Source organism: Chroicocephalus ridibundus, chromosome Z, assembly GCF_963924245.1.
Source record: "Chroicocephalus ridibundus chromosome Z, bChrRid1.1, whole genome shotgun sequence".
NCBI classification, from domain to species: Eukaryota; Metazoa; Chordata; class Aves; order Charadriiformes; family Laridae; genus Chroicocephalus; species Chroicocephalus ridibundus.
In genome coordinates this window covers 12,621,979-12,638,668 of record NC_086316.1, presented here as the reverse complement: position 1 = coordinate 12,638,668, position 16,690 = coordinate 12,621,979, and the positions used below count along the sequence as shown (strand labels likewise).

General features: G+C 40.7%; 1 protein-coding gene across 25 annotated transcripts in view; it reads left to right on the top strand.

Moving 5' to 3' along the window:
- Nucleotides 1-16,690, top strand: part of ELAVL2 (ELAV like RNA binding protein 2) — a 104,052-nt gene that overhangs the window by 30,146 nt on the left and 57,216 nt on the right. The gene's annotated exons all lie outside the window — the stretch shown is intronic.

Sequence of the window (16,690 nt, the reverse complement as noted above, 5' to 3'; positions counted from 1 at the left end):
AACAAATTTAACTATCTATTTAACAAAACTTCTGCCTGGCTTATGCCTAGATATGTACACTCTTCTGGTCTCCCGAGTTCAGGAGAGACATGAACATAGTGGAGAGAGCCTAACGAAGGGTAATGAAGATGATGAAGGGACCGGAGCATCTCTCTTGTGATGAAAGGCTGAGAGCTGGGGCTGTTTAGTCTAGAGAAGAGAAAGCTCAGGGGCATCTCATTAACATATACATAAATACATGCAGGGAGGTGCATAGAGGATGGAGCCACGCTTGTTGCAGTGGTGCCCAGTGACAGGACCAGAGGCAATGGGCATGAACTAAAGCACAGGAGGCTCCGTCTGACCACCAGGAAACACTCTTTATTGTGAGGGTGACTGAGCATTGACACAGGTTGCCCAGAGAGAGGGTGGAGTGTTCCACTTTGGAGATGCTCAAAACCTGGCTGGACGTGGTCCTGGGCAGCTGCTTCTAGGTGGCCCTGTTTGAGCAGGTGAGTTGGACCAGATGATCTCCAGAGGTCACTTCCAACCTCAAACAGTCTGATTCTGTGATTAGTTGATCAGTAATTCTAAGAATAGTGTATATGATACTTTAGTGAGCTGAATGGAAAACAGATGTTACAGCTGAAGCAGCTGTGGGAGTTGAAAGATGGCAGGGTCTGCGAAATCAGGGTTGCAGGTAGAAGGTCTCTTTTCTGACCTTTGTGCATGGATTCTGAAATCTTATATAGTAACTAAAATTCAGTTAGTAAGTTTGTGTTTGACTGTTTTTGTTGCTGAATTCTGCTTTTTGCTGGTGACCACGGGATTAAATACTGATGTCCCTTACTAGGACTTTAGTCTTTTTTCACTTAGTAACAAGACTAAGTTTAGAAAGCTCTCCAAAGCCCTCTAGTTAGGGGAAGTATGGTGTGGACAGTCCCTGTTTCCAGACAGGATGGAGGCATGCTCTTTCTAGGTGCAGTGACTTGTTTGATCACTCAGTAACACCGACAGTCTTGGGATGCTTAGCCTGTGTCTAAAACCCACTTCCTAAAAGCTGTTGAGGCATATCTGACTATAGCAGGCTGTAAGGATTGATAACTGGTAGCTTTTTAAAAGGGGTAAAGGAAACATTCAAATATGCAAGGCTTGGAAATAAAGATCCTGTGTAATGTATGGCTCCTAGCATCCTAGAGCTCACATGTATTGATGTACTGATACGGCTTAACATTTTATGTCAGTTTTGACTTGGGACATCCTTCTCTTCTTGAAGCTTCTGGTAAATATTAATAGTAAAATCTTAAGGTGTTGAGCCTTCAGTTCTTTGTTTGTGTGTGTGCTTTCAGGAGCACATGTTTCTAGCTAGGAAAATACTCTTTTTCTGTTTTGCAGTCTTGTTTAGCCCCAGTGTTCAGGGGACACAGCTTCATGGGGTAAGGAGTTTATTTCATGGAGGTGAAAGAGTGTTTCTCTCCATAATGGACTCCCAAGATCCCACGATTATGTGCTGTTGAATAACTGAATCATGAACACTTTGCTGAAAACCAGAAGGAACAAGCAGTCCCAGGAGGAGATTGCTCCCTGAGGTGAACAGAATCTGCTAGGTCATCTTACACTGGTGCAGTTTATTGTGGGTCAGGTAATCCAATTGTGATAGGCTTGCAAAACAATTGATGCCACATTTTCTCCACTTGCTTGTCAAGTGTGCTCTCTCAGCCAGCCGAATCACATCTACCACTTACTACTTTCTGAGGTCTGTTGAAAGATTCCTGCTGCTTCTTTTCTGCCACCTGTCTCAATAAATGTAAAAATCCACCCCCGGAGTCATACCTCTTAGTGCTTCAGAGAAGAGTCTTGCTAATAATGTTAGGCTGTGTAGCTAATCCACTTACTGTAGTGGATTCTGTAGAGAAATATAACAATCTGTACTTTGCATAAGCAAATTAGAATGTAACAGACTGGTGTGACAGTTGGGAGACTGCACCGCTTACTGTTTTTCAAAATATTGGAACTAAGGATAGATTTGGGTTTTTTTCCTCTACCATTTTGTATTAGTTTCTCATTTACTGTTTAGAGACTGTTTCCCATAGAACGGTATTTCTGTTGGTTTTGGGAGCCTGTGGGGGGGTGGTAGGGGAAGAAATAGTTGCTACCTGTGGTGTAAGTCAGCTATGAGGAAGTGCTTCACTGAACAGGCATTGCTCACAGATTATTTTTTTGAAACTCTGGATGAATAGAACATTAAATGCTTTCGCTGCTGTGTGAAAAATCAAAAGGCAAGAGAAATACAAGAGCAATTCTTGGGGAAGCAATCCTAGTCTTAGGCTGTAGTGTTTCAGTTTACTAATATACTTCTAAATACCTGTTGGCCTCCTCAGCTGGAAGACTTGTTTAAAAGCACTGCTGCTGTGTATAACAGCTTGGTGTGTGGTTGATCTACCTCTTTTCCTTGAGGCTTATCCGGCTTCCTTCTGAAGGGTTTGTTTAAGGATGCTGTCTAATTTTGTATTTTCTTTGACTAATGAAGTAGAAAGCTCAAAGTTCTCAGTATCACAAAAAAGTAGTTTATTGTTAAACATCCTAGAAGAAAATGCTTTTTGTTCCTCCCTCATTCTGTGTCTCTCCAGTGGATTTGTGAATCTTTCCACGTGTTAAATGCTACTGGAAAACAAAGAGTGCAGCTGTCGAGTAAATTGGTGAAGTTTCTTGTATTCAGCATAAGTGTCACGTTCCTGTTATCAGAGAAGGGAGACTTTTAATCTTAGTGATTTTTTTTTTCATATAGACAGTGCTTTTTGAAGCACCTGGCCTGGATCAGGCTTTGTCAAAGCTGAAAACATTGAGTAGCTTCTGAAGCTTCTCCAGCACCACATCCCTCCCTTCCCTCTCCCCTTTCTGATGTAGAAGATGAAGTAAATGCATTTAACTTAATCTTGAATACTTAGATTAGTTAGTATGTTTTTATGTATTTTATGTACTGTTCTATTTGGATCTGGATAACTTGCAGTCAAATGACTCAGTCAGGAGACACTCTGGAGACCAGAAGTGTTTTTGTAAGACTGGAAAAATGCTAGCAAAATTTTGGAAGAGGATATGATGAACTTCCTGACACAACCCTGGTCTTAAACAGCAAGCTTCATAAAAACATACTGGTATATCAACGGCCAGTTGTTACCAGTGAACTGCTCAAATTCAGGTTTGAGAAGTTCTTGGTGGAGAGAACTGACAATGTTCCAAAGTCTTAAGTTTGAGTTTAGTAATCTGTCACTTAGACTTAGTGTGTGCTGTATACTTCTGTTCATTTGAAGTAAAACTTTCACATAGTTCTGTGTGGGAGCTCCTAACTGATTTTTTCTCTGTGTACAACTAATGGATGGATCTGTTCCTAAGAATATTTGTCCAACTTTCATCAAGACCTGATATTTTTAGATCACCCATAGTCTCCTATTGGAAAGATGAACTTGAAAGTCCTGCATGCAGGTTGGGTTGTTCATCAGAGTTCAGTGTGGTTGATCACAAGCTCCTGTGTTGAAGTCTTTGACTTACCTTTAAAAGAAGGACTTCTGTTTTTCTATGTTTAAAGCAAGTGAGAACAGGCGAGGTGTCTGAGGACTGGAGGAAAGCCAGTGTCACTCCAGTCTTCAAAAAGGGCAAGAAGGAGGACACAGGGAACTACAAGCTGGTCAGCCACACCTCCATTCCTGGAAAGATGATGGAAAAGCTTGTTCTGGACATCATCTCAAGGCATGTGGAGGAAAAGAAAGCTATCAGAAGTACTCAGCACGGATTCACCAAGGGGAAACCATGTCTGATAGCCTAATCTGATAGCCGCCTATGATGGAATGACTGGATGGATAGATGAGGGGAGGGCAGTGGATGTTGTCTACCTTGACTTCAGCAAGGCTTTCGACACTGTCTCCCACAGCATCCTCATAGGGAAGCTTAGGAAGTGTGGGTTGGATGAATGTACAGTAGGGTGGATAGAAAACTGGTTGAAAGAGGGAGCTCGGAGGGTTGTGATTAGGGGCACGGACTCTAGCTGGAGGTCAGTGACAAGTGGTGTTCCCCAGGGGTCAGTACTTGGTCCAGTCCTCTTCAATATATTCATCAATGACCTGGATGAGGGGACAGAGTGCACCCTCAGCAAGTTTGCTGATGACACAAAGCTGGGGAGGGGGTGGCTGACACACCAGAAGGCTGTGCCACCACTCAGAGACCTGGACAGGTTGGAGAGTTGGGCAAAGAGAAACCTTATGAAATTCAACAAGGGCAAGTGTGGGGTGCTGCACCTGGGGAGGAATAACCCCATGCACCAGGACAGGTTGGGGGCTGACCTGCTGGAGAGCAGCTCAGTGGAAAGAGACCTGGGAGTCCTGGTGGACAACAGGATGACCATGAGCCAGCAATGTGCCCTTGTGGCCAAGAAGGCCAATGGCATCCTGGGGAGCACCAAGAAGAGTGTGGCCAGCAGGTGGAGGGAGGTCATCCTCCCCCTCTACTCTGCCTTGGTGAGGCTGCACCTGGAGTACTGTGTCCAGTTCTGGGCTCCCTGGTTCAAGAGGGACAGGGAACTCCTGGAGAGGGTGCAGCAAAGGGCTACACCAAGATGATGAGGGGGCTGGAACATCTCTCTTAGAAAGAAAGGCTGAGGGACTTGGGTCTCTTCAGTCTGGAAAAGAAAAAATGACTGAGGGGGGATCTTATCAATGCTTATGAATACTTAAAGGGTGGGTGTCAAGAGGATGGGGCCAGGCTCTTCTCAGTGCTGCTTGGGGACAGGAGAAGAGGTAATGGGCACAAACTTGAGCACAGGAAGTTCCACCTAAACATGAGGAGGAACTTCTTTACTTGGAGGGTGGCAGAGCCCTGGCACAAACTGCCCAGAGAGGTGGTGGAGTCTCCATCTCTGGAGACATTCAAAACCCACCTGGATGCGTTCCTGTGCCCCCTGCTCTGGGTGACCCTGCTCTGGCAGGGGGTTGGACTGGATGATCTCCAGAGGTCCCTTCCAACCCCTACTGTTCTGTGATTCTGTGAGTACTTCAGGCATCAAGGAGCACAGACATTCTTTGCCACCAAACATCTGAACATATCAGGTAGCATACCCTATCTGATGCCTCTTTGATAATGTATCCAAGAGATTACAAATCGGGGGGCGGGGGGGTGCGTGTGTGTTCTCTGTGTTGGTTTTATCTGCAGTGCAGAGATCATTCAGTAGCTGATACTGAGTACAGCTAACTGAAGGATGCTGGAAACTTGGAGAGTGTTCAGCCACTGAGCTCTAAGCTGTGTCGCTTTTATTGCAGCAATAAGCTTTTCTTTGTGGTTCATTAGATGCAGCTGCAGTGAATTAGAACCAGCTTAAATATAACTCAGTTGATCTGCTTTGAATGCTCTAGGTATTTTTGTCAGAAGTTACAGGCTTGCTTTCCTTTCAGGTCCTTACTAGAAAGGATGTTTAGTTATGGAAGCTAAATGCACTTTAAAGAGGACACAATGTTTGAGTTTGAGCTATGTTAGTTCTAAAAATTATCCCAACTTGCCTTTTCTATATGTGAAAGATAAAAAAATCAGATGAGGAGCTGGTGGTTTGGAGACACCCATGTGATTTCTGTAACCTCTGATACTTAACAGTCTAAAAATAGTTACCATATGGGATGTCTTTATTGTGAGGACAGTCTCTGCTACTTGAGAACCTTTCTGTGTTTAAGCACTTTCTGTGCCTAAACATTTTTAGCTATTTCTTCAACTAGATGAATTTGTCATATGGCTTTGAATGAGAGCTGCTGTCATTGTCCACAGTTCTAGCAGGAAAGGGAGTTATTTTCTCCGATTTTAGTAGAGGTGGATATGGCAGCATTCTGTGTTTGATCTTTTTTTCTACTGGGTCTGTTTCAGATCTTAGTTAAAAACAAAATGTAAAAAACTTTGATCTTACACCAGTAAAAAAATGCAACAAATTTTAGTATTAACACCTGACTTGTATCTATTTCGAGCCTATTACAGTTTAATCTTCTAGCAACCTACTAAGAATTCGTACCTTCAGTGGAGGTTGTTGAGATGTGCGTGAGAGACCCTACTTCAGTAGCTGTTCTTGCTGCTGTAGGGAGTTCACAAACTGCTGAGAAGTAAGAAAACATGTGATACATGGCCTATGCTGAGTCCATTTTCCAGTAGGCTGTTGTAAACAGAATAATCCTTACAAAGCAGTTGCATGTCCTTTCAAGGTGCACAGTAAACAAAGTAAAATCTAAACTTCCACGCACTTGTGTGGCACAGGTTATAATTATATGTGATATATCCGGTATTTTTCTGCTGGCAGTTTGTGGTAGGTTTGGGAGATAAGTTACTGGTAGTCTCCTTTTTTGCAAGTTGGAAATAATTACTGTACTACAAGCTCTTTTCATCATCAGTCAAATAATGCTTGGTGGCAGGTCCTCAGTGTTAGGATGCTGCTCTTCATGTTTTACTTGTGCGGTATCCTGATTTCACCGTCCTTCTGTCCCTGCCTCTTCTGGTGGCGTGGGCTTTCTCTAAAGTGACTTGTAGGTTTGTGACTTTAACTCTGTGACTTCACCTTTTCCAGCCTTCCCATGCACAGGCTTTTTAAAAGTCTTTGCAACATCAGGCCCCAGAACTTTGGTGTGGTTAAATGAACTTCTGCAGTCATGAGTCTCAAACCAATGTCTTCTAATAATTTTTTTCTATAAGTTAACAAGTTTACTGAAGATGCAGATGTTACTTGCCTTAGGCAGCTACTCCTGATGTGCCTTCCCTGCCTAGAGTAAAAGAGCTGTAAAGCTTTTGCATTACCCATTACACATAGGCTGAGCATTTACAGATGTGTTAGTTGAGGCACCATCTTGCAGAAGTGACTTGCAGGTAAATAGTAGTGACCATGTATTTTGTACAGTATTTATGCAGGATTTGCAGTAAGAGAGGTTTAAATACTTTTTTCTTACTGCTGTTGCTAGGAAGCATACTTGAACCTATTTTTCTACTACTTTCCCCCAAAACTTTTACAAAGCAATGAATAAACTTCTGAAGGTTAAAAGTTGAGCATTGACTGAATGGTCCATTTATTGTAGAATTGTGTAACGTGCCTGCAGAGTGAAATAAATCCTTTTTGACTTCAGAGTTGGTTTAAAAATAACATAACAAGCCTATGTTCTTGTTCTTCTATGTCATACCTATATAAAGGGACATCTTTGTGTGGGTCACTGATATCAGGGCTTCAGGATTTAGAGGTGCTGGTCTGTATGTTAGGAGATAGGTGGAAGATAGTTCAAATACATTTTGACTTCTTTTTGGTAGCAGGGGAGGAGGTGGAATGATGGTACTACTTCTAAGAAAATGTAATATTTTTAAGTAGTTACCTGCAGTGCAAAAAAGGAAAAATCCTTGCTTCTGGCTGTGAGACAGTACAGTGCTTTGTATAACTGACTTCTTTCAAATTTTGGCTATTGTGACTGAGTTCATTTCCAGAAGTGGATGGTTGTTTTGTCTTATGCCTATATCCTTAGTTACGCTGTTCTTTTAAATGCCCACATTTAAAATGTGGGCAGCAGAGCTTAAATCAACAGCCTGTCTAAATGAATAGTGTGGAGTAAATAGTTTTCTTCCTGATAGGCTTTCTTTTAGAGCTAGATTGTGCTGACACCTAAAGAAACAGACTTTTTCAAACTCAGAGCTGCTACTATTATAATTTGTTGAAGAATCTATTCCAGTGTAATCTGGATGGCACTTTTTTGAAAATGGGATCTACAGAAAGAAGTTCAACTCCTCTAAACTAATTAAGTAGTGTAACTTTTACCTTTTTAACTGTTTGGGTCTCCTGTGTATTTTTTAGTGGGAAAGTATGGTCATACAGGATAGTGAGAATCCCTGCCTGATACCAGCAAGGACTTTAATACTGACAAGAGCAGTTTGTTCAGGCTTCTCCATAGCACTGATGCCTTTTGACCTGTTGTCAACATGTCTCCAGTGCTTTTTTTGGTGTGTTGTTTTTTTTTTTTTTTTTTTGGCTGAGTAAAACGCATTCTTTACTTGATGCTGGTAAAGTTTATGTATAAATATCCTGTACTTCAGGAGATTCAGTATAAACCACTGTTACCTTTTTTGCAAGATAAAAATGCCAGGAGGGAAAATGCATACTGTTTCTGAACAGCCTTTATTAATTTATTGATTCATATGTCTTTGATATATTGATTCTTTATGTCTTGCTTCACAAGACATCCCCTTCCTCTCCAAGCATAATGTTCACCTTGTGAAGGTGGACTTGTTGCCCTTTTGGTATTAATTCATTATGAACCAAAGACAGAAACTTCCAACTTGGATTCCTCTCTCAATGTCTGAGGGATGTCACACTATAAAATTCACCATCTGGTTTATTTTGAGATATTCTTCAGCACTTGAGAGGTCAGCCTTTAGGTGCCATGGCAAACAATGTGATTTGTCAGGTCCGCTATAAAGGATGCGAGAGATAAGCAAGGTCTTAACGTCCTGACCTCAGACTTGAGTGCTGGGTTGTCCTGGTTTGAGGCAAAACAGAACCAATTTTTCAGTTTTGTAATTTTACTTTTTAGCTGGGCCTCTTCTAACTGACTAAAGTCCGAAATTAACAGCATATTGTTCAGAAACTGTTCACTCTCACAGTGATAAGACCTGATTATACTAAGGAATGGTAGGCACAGAGGCTCTTGCTTATACTTATTGCTATAACAACCAAGGTCAGTTAACTTCACTATTTGCCCCATTAGAGGGTTGGAAGTGGAAGAGTGTGGAGGGGTCCCACCTGCAGGGAGGAACAGACAGGACAGGTGACCCAAAACCGACCAACAGCATATTCCATCCCATCTGCATCAAAGCTTCATATAAAAGCTAAGGGATAAAAAGGTCAGCTCTCTTTCTTCAATTGCTGATGTCTGAGGACCCTGTCTGTTTGTCTGCCTTTGATCCCAATGCAAGCATTCCTGACTCCACATCTGGAATCCTGCTCCTGTCCGTCGCTGACTGCAGCCTGGGACTTTCTCTGTGCCTGCTGGTGATGCAATTGTCATCCTGTGAGCTGGATACGGTTTTGTATATATTGTATACTTTTTAATTATTTTTTATTATTATTATTTATTATTTCATTATTTATTAATATTTTCATTAAAGCAGTTTAGTTCTTTTTCTAAACTCAGGAGGATGGAGGGCCATCTATCACTCTGGTCAATCTGGCCAAAACCATGACAGTATCTTAAGTCAGATACCATCAGCATCATATTTTCCAGCTGTTGATGTTCTCAGGTTGCTGCTTTATGGCTCATTTCTCTGCCCAGGTTCTCTTTTGTTCCGTAGTGTGGGTTACAGGAAGGTTTTTGGACCGTAGGGGACTTTGTAGTGCTTGATGTGCATTGATACAGGGCAGGAAAGTGTGAGTTTATTCAGAGCTGTGTGCTGTTGGACTGATGTTCTTGCTATCGTGCTGTCTTGAGACTTCTCACCAACTTTTTTGTAAACAATTCTCTTGATTTTTTTTTCTTTGTTACCAAAGTTTGAAGATGTGCACAGGAGAATAAAAAAAATTGGGAAAAATATGATTCTGAGTATTTGGGAGCCGTTCTGCAGTGGTTTACTTCTGTGACTGTTTCTCTTGCTATTGAATTAGGCATATAATTAGTTTTACAATGAAATGGGCTGTTACTTTTTTGATGCGATGCTAAATCTCCTAATACAGTGAAGTCAGCTTTTCAAAACTAGTTTGAAGGAAAATTACCTAATTCAGGATTTGCTGTTATGAGATTTAGATTTCAGTAATATGTATATACAATGTTCAGTGGGTTGGACATAGATAATAGAAGTGGCTACTGCGTAAATATATCAAGGTGAAGTTTCATTAGGTTTCGGTGTAACACCTAGCATTGAACAAAAGGTTAGATGAAAGACCTAGAGTGTACAGAAGCCAAACGGCCCCAGAAACTTCGTATTTTCTGGACAGAATGATAGGAAAATATGATTAGGAGTGTTAACTATGATGTATCCAATTCTTAGATGTAACAGAGGGTTTTGGCATCTTGGCTGCTATGTTTCTGTGTTCTTCAGTTTATGTTTGCGGAGGGTTTCCTGTCTGCAGAGGTCAGAAATCTTAAGACTTGGGTAAGATTTCTGTGCTGACTGAAATCAAGAGCAAGATTATTTTAAAATAGGAAAGGTTCTTAAGTATCCATCTCTGCATTTTTAGTTGGGTTACACAAAGATTTCTACAAGCAAGTCGTCTCAGTACAGCATATGGATCTGTCATGTTGTGTCTTTGTTGCATTATTCATTACTTGTGGTATAGCAGGATTAAGGAATGAAGTTCTCTTCATCTGCTACTGGAAGTCTGTGCTGCATTTATGGAACCACAGTGACTTCCTATCCCTGGTGGGGCAGGCAGGGCGGAGTCATAGCTGTCTCTAAGCTTGTTTTTTCTAAAAGATGCGATGTATTAAATTCCAACCATCAAGAATGCTACGTAAAAACTGAATAGTCTTTATCTGTAATAGGTGTTCAGAGCAAACTGTCTTTGGCCATATTTTTTCATAGTAGTTAATTATGAATTGTCGAACAAGAATGACTTGTTGTCTTCAGTCTTCCTGGATGAGATTAAATCTTTTAGGTGAAGTAATGTAAGCCTCAAAAGTCTGTGAGTGAAGTCATAGAATGATAGGGGTTGGAAGGGACCTCTGGAGATCAGCTAGTCCAACCCCCTGCCAGAGCAGGGCCACCTAGAGCAGGTTGCACAGGAACGCATCCAGGCAGTTTTTGAAGTCTAAGCTACTCTTGACTGAAAGGGCAGAAAATGCTAAATGGGAGTGTTTTGGTCTGAACAGTGTTCCTTTTGCTCTTCCCAGCCCTCATGCCCAGCTGTGGGGAAAAAAAAAATTGTGCAGCTCAAGTCAGTTGGTGCCACAGATCCCTATTTTCTTTGCCTTTCATGCTACTTTTAGACTTTTCACCTCGAGGGATAAAGGCGGGTATTTAGTATTTGTATAGTGTACAATGTCATGTCTTGGTCTGTTCAGGTAGTTTGCTGTTACATGCTGAGTTCATGTCAAACTCAGTGCCTCTTGCCCTTTCTCACTAGTTGAGCTGTTGTCTTTATCAAGATCTCTCCTGCCAAGAAGGTTTAATGGAAGGTTTAATTTTTCCTGGGCAAAAATGACTTGATTCTATGTGTATGTAATGTTGCATGTTTGTTTGGTTCAAGTACTTCACGTTGCACATAAGCTTTGCTTGTCATCAGTTTTAGAACTAAAAGAAGGATGCTGTCTCCACCTTGTGACATGGCTGTGTGTCAAGAACTGGTGATCTGCGCTAGTGGAGGCATTGAGTGTGCAGGATTTGTGTTGCTATCGCAGCCTGACACCACTTTGAAATGACTTGTAAAGATGGATATGGAGGAAGGGAGAGGCATGGATGCTCCTGAGTTTTGACTTTCAGCTGCTTGTTTTTTTTTTCCCTTTTGATATGGGATTGAGGATGTTAGTTGCCTAACTAACTAGCTATGTATGTGCGAGCTTAAGGGATATTCAGTCATGCAACTTCTTCCCTACCCTACATTTGAGATCAAAGTTTACAGTGACAGAACAAAAACTTCCCTGAAGGGAGGAAATTGAGGGGATTCATCCTGTGGTTTGAAGGGTAGAACAGTGACAGAGATACCAAGTTCTCAAAATCTGGCTTGGGGTCTGCGTGGGGTGTCTGGGTTTTGGGCCCAACCATCTCCCCGCTTTACCAGGGAGCTGTGAGCAAAGGGAGTGCTGCCATGAAAAAGCAGGAGAGCAGAAGTGTTCCTCTACCTAACCTTGTCTTCAACCTGGAAGATGAGTCCTGTCATCCATTGTTGGGCAGCTGAGGATAGTTGAGTGTATGAGGGACAAAACCTTCTAGCTATGTTCTCCTTCAGGGACAGGAATGGGAGAGTAAATGGAGTAACGGGTGGCCTTGAAGTTGACACAGGCTTTCTTGATCAGGATGAAGCTGTTTTTCTAACTTTTGTTTTTAAATGTGGGCATCTCTTCAGAGTCAGACTAACCTGGTTAGCTTCCTTTTCCTGGCTATTGGTAAAACTTCAGCTTTTGAAATTGCCAGTGGGGCAGAAGGATGTAACTGCAGTGTGAAAGAGGAAAAAGTTTTACACAGTCCAACTGGAATAGTGAGATAAATGCTGAAAAATTGAAGTAGGCATCCTAGCCAGTTCAAGTGGAGCAGGCTCTGTATGTCTAAAAGTGGATGTTGACTTTGAAACCCTTCAAGCTGTCAAGATGCTGCATTTGAAGAGTCCTCAAGTTGTCTCCTTTCACCCCATTGAATCTGTTTTCTTCTGTTGTTCTCAGTAGGCTCAAGAGGACTGCAGATGGGTAAGGCTGAAGGGAAATGTCTGCAGTAAGATTCTGTTACTTCTTGCAGGATACAACTGCGTTTTGACAGAATTGTATTGCCTTGGGAGAGCACTTTGCTAGAAGGCTGGGAGCTAGCACATGAGACACATGGGACAGCATATGCAAGTGTTTAAAGGAATAAGAGCAAAAACTGTAGTTGGCAATATTTTGTGAATGGTAGGGTGCAGTTGAAAAGTCTGAGCATATCCCGTCCTTTAAACAACGGTCTCATTTATAGTATCAATCAAGTCTGAAATTATTGACAATTTGTTGGAGGTTTGCTGTTTGTTTCAGGCCTCAATGACTGTCTGCATGATCCAGTGATAGTTTTGGTGGGTCTCTTGAAGAACATCATCAATATTGGCTGTGTTCAGATGGGCCCAATTTGACAGTTAGGCTTTCTGTTATAACAGAAGTAATAATTTCTCCTCAGTTGGCTTTAAACTTTTTTAAATGAAAGAGGGCAATGAAAAGGAAGAATACGATTCTGTGCATAAGCTAATGAATGCTGCATGTTGATGCTCTCTTTCTCAGGGAAAAAGTTGTTATGTTGGTAGAAGTAGTTATGTGTCTAAATTGACCTGAATAATGAGGAACATAAAAATGATTTTACTTTATTGGAGTCTCACTTGAACAGATCACTTGACAGAATGCAGGTATTTGTTTTCTTTACAGAAGTCTATTAGAGTTGATATTTCTAGTATGATTTCTAAGATAACTTGAATTACCCTGTACATTTCCCTCCCTTTACCACAGCTGACAAGGTAGTTAGTAGCTGCAGTTGCTCAAAGAGCTCCTGCATGGTCTCTGGATTACGCCATTGTCAAGCAATGTCCTCACTTTGTTGTTCATGTATTGTTTTTTCAGAACTGCTTGCAAATCTTTATGCTGGCTTCTTTCCTAATACACTAGTAGCATTAGTGCCGCATTGCTTAGAGCACCCCACAGGTTCTTAGTTGTTTTACAGGAATGCCAAGTGTTTCTGAAAGCGTTGCATACTGTGTGGAGACACTTTTTTTTTTTAATCTGTGTATTCATTTTTAGTGTTCCCTATAAATTTCTACATTCAGTAGGTAACTTGCCCTTTCTTCCTTCTATCCTTTTAGTGCGGTCACCAGGACTATTAAGGTTTTTTCCTGATAGCAGAATTCATTCCTGTACTGATGGCTATTTCTTATTTAGGTGTCTGCAGTTGTCCACTTGTCTTATTTCCTACCTGGAATGGGCAAGTCTATCTAGCTATCTTCATCTTTGCTAAAAGCTTCTGCAGATTAACTTTTGTGGCACCAATCACAAGAATGAAAATGCTTTTGCTTACATCCCATATGACTATTCTTTTCATATTCATCTTGCCATCTCTTCACTCACTTTCTCACCATGCCTTTGAGGTCAAGGTGTAGAAGTGTAAGTGGTATTGTTCAGTGATTCATACAAGAGCCAGCGTGAAATGGTTTCCCTCGTAACCTGTCACATTAGGGAGGCTATGTAGTTGGGTTTTATTGTTGTGTAGGACTCCTCTGCTTTCTGGTCTTACACTTGCCTGTGTTTACGTTAGTAGCTTTCTAAGTTACTTGGAAAATTTTGAGGTGACCCTATCAGAAATTAGTTTTAAGCTTTCTGTCAGGTTTTTTTTGGTCTTTGATCAGTATTGTATCACAAAGTTCTTCCTTGTAACTATGGATAAATCAAGAGATACTCTTATTGGTTGGTTCTCTTGGGCTGAGTGAGTTTTCTTCTGGAGCAGTGCCCTAATCTAGTTTGTGCCACAGGTTTTTTCAGTAGTGTAATGGAGGAAATGACACAAATGAATGGACATGCAAATAGAGAGGGCTGCTAATGGAGAAATGCTTGTTTATGCTGTTATAACAGTGAAAACACAGACGAAGAAGTCAGCGTATTTTAGCCTGTTTGTGCAGACTCGGAAAGCACAATATGTGCTATTAAAGTGCGAACATCAGAGTAACCATCAGGCTCTCCTTGACAACTATCCTTCCTACAAGAAAACTGAAAGAATGAGTAGTGTTTTGTTCTGACAAGCAAGGCTGTTGACTGAAGAGGTGCCCTCTAGGCCTGCATGTGCTTTTATCCATAAAGTTTGGGCTCTTCTAGCCGCCTATATATTAGTTTTTGCATATGTTGGCTTCATCAGCCTCCATGATCTCTTACTGTACAGCTTTTTTAAGAATGCACAAATTAATGCTGCTTTCATGCAGGCTCATAAGATATTTGACTATTTGAAGAAAAAGACCTTCAAATCAACACTCTAGTAAAAATAAAATTTAGTAAAGAGGAAGCATTAAGAATTACAGCTATTCAAAGTACAAACAACTATGCATTTAAATATTTTTTTGGAACTGTTAAAATTTCTTGCTGAATTCTGTTTTTTAAAGCAAAATTCAGCATCTAGGTTATGTCAGGGCTATTGCCTTTCACTGAGCCCTCAATGCTTTTTTTTTAAGATGTTTAGCAACACTTCACGCAGACAGCAAACAGCTTATCCTTGCTAAATGACCTTCATTACCTGTTGTGAGTCAAAGTAGGTGGTATAAATTATTTGTAAAACACACTGAGCATTTAAATTTAAAAAAAAGAATAATTTTTTACAAGCTCATACTAGAGTTCTGGTTTAGACCTTCATATCTGGAAGATACAAAGGATGTTGTACTCAGCTGTGGGGTTCTGATTGTTCTGCTAGATGGTATTGTGAAAACAAAACCTAACATCTGCTTATCCAAATAGCAACATGTGATAATTGTTACATGCTTCCATTGTACTGTCTATACCCAACAGGAAAAAGGGACAAATAATGAATTTTAAAGCATGTTCTAAAAGCCTCCTGGTGTGTAAGTCTTCAGGAGGTTCTTCATGAGTGTGTTTAGGATCTCCTAGGATTTTATCAAGAGCATTGTATCATCAGTGACCCTTGAGGCTGGAAGCATCTCAGGGTGCAACTTCAGTTGCCTCTGAACAGTGGTAACCTGTTGGAGGAGGCAGAGATGCTGAATATTTGGTGTCTGGCCACTTAGATTCTGTGTGCTTATTTTTCTGTAATTGCCTTTATATAATAATACTATTTAGAAGTATATAGCTTAACAAGGGCAAACATCTGTGCAGTGATTTTTTTTATGTGGTGTCTATAAATAGTAGTAAATTCTGTGTATAAAACCTGTGTGAAATAACTTTTTTCCTCAATGACAGGGATGCATAGGTATGAATCAAAACAGGTGGTAGAAAGGCATTAGCCAGAAGTGTGATGTACTAAAGGTTTCTCCCTAACATATACACCTGAGGTGGTAAGTGGTTGAAGGCTTTTCTGTTTTGTCAGCTCACCTTGGTTCTGCCTCAGCACTGCCAGCATCCAGTCTCAGCTTCCATTTTCATCTGAACATGAGCAGTAAAGTATGGTACATACCAAAATACCTGTTTTGCAGGGAAAATTAGTAGATCACTGTGACTATGGTTTTGCTGGTCTACCTCTTGCTAGCTCTGCTTTATTTTCAAAAGGTCTCATAAAAATCTACTGTTATGGTCAAAACTGTTCTATAGCAACCAGAACTAATCACACAAACCGAATGGCTTTTTAACTCCTGATGTCTTTGGTCTTCAAAAAAAAAACAAACCTAGTTGCTTCTCTGCTAGGCAAACCTTACTCATGACTGGCTTGAACTGAAGCTATTCAGAAACTGGAATTCAGTTAATGCCACAAGCAGTGTTTAAGAGTGTTTGGATTTATAATCTTAACTGTGCTTGGTGAATTAAAAGTAACCTTATTGAAAGGTAGATGGTTCCCAAGCACTTACAGTGTTAACAAAGGGAACCACTCACAGTTTGCTGAACTGAACAACTTTGTCTTTGGTTCTGCTTCCTTTCAGGACTGAGAAGAAAGAGCAGACTTCTTTTTCCAGCTTCACTTACTTGTTCTCTTCTTAATCTGATTGTATTTTAAGACAAACTTACATTTCTTCAAGAGGCATAGAGCCCTGTTTCCTGAACTTACTAATTTCTTAGTTTTTTTTGAATGCAGTAATTGCTGAGCTATTTCAATAATACAAAGTGTAATACTGTCTTTGTGAGGCTAGTAGTCAAAAACTATATTAACTCTTCTTAATGATACCTCGTGATCCTTCAGTAGCTCAGTATTTTAAAACTTTTTTGGAGACTGTTTACAGCTCAAATTCTATGTTAATGTGCCGTTTTAATTTTAAAGTACGCTGTTTAGGCTGGAAACTGATTTTTAAAAAAAAAACACTTTTTTTTAATTTGGCTATATCTTTTTTCAGGTCAGTTAAAAGTGCAAGTAA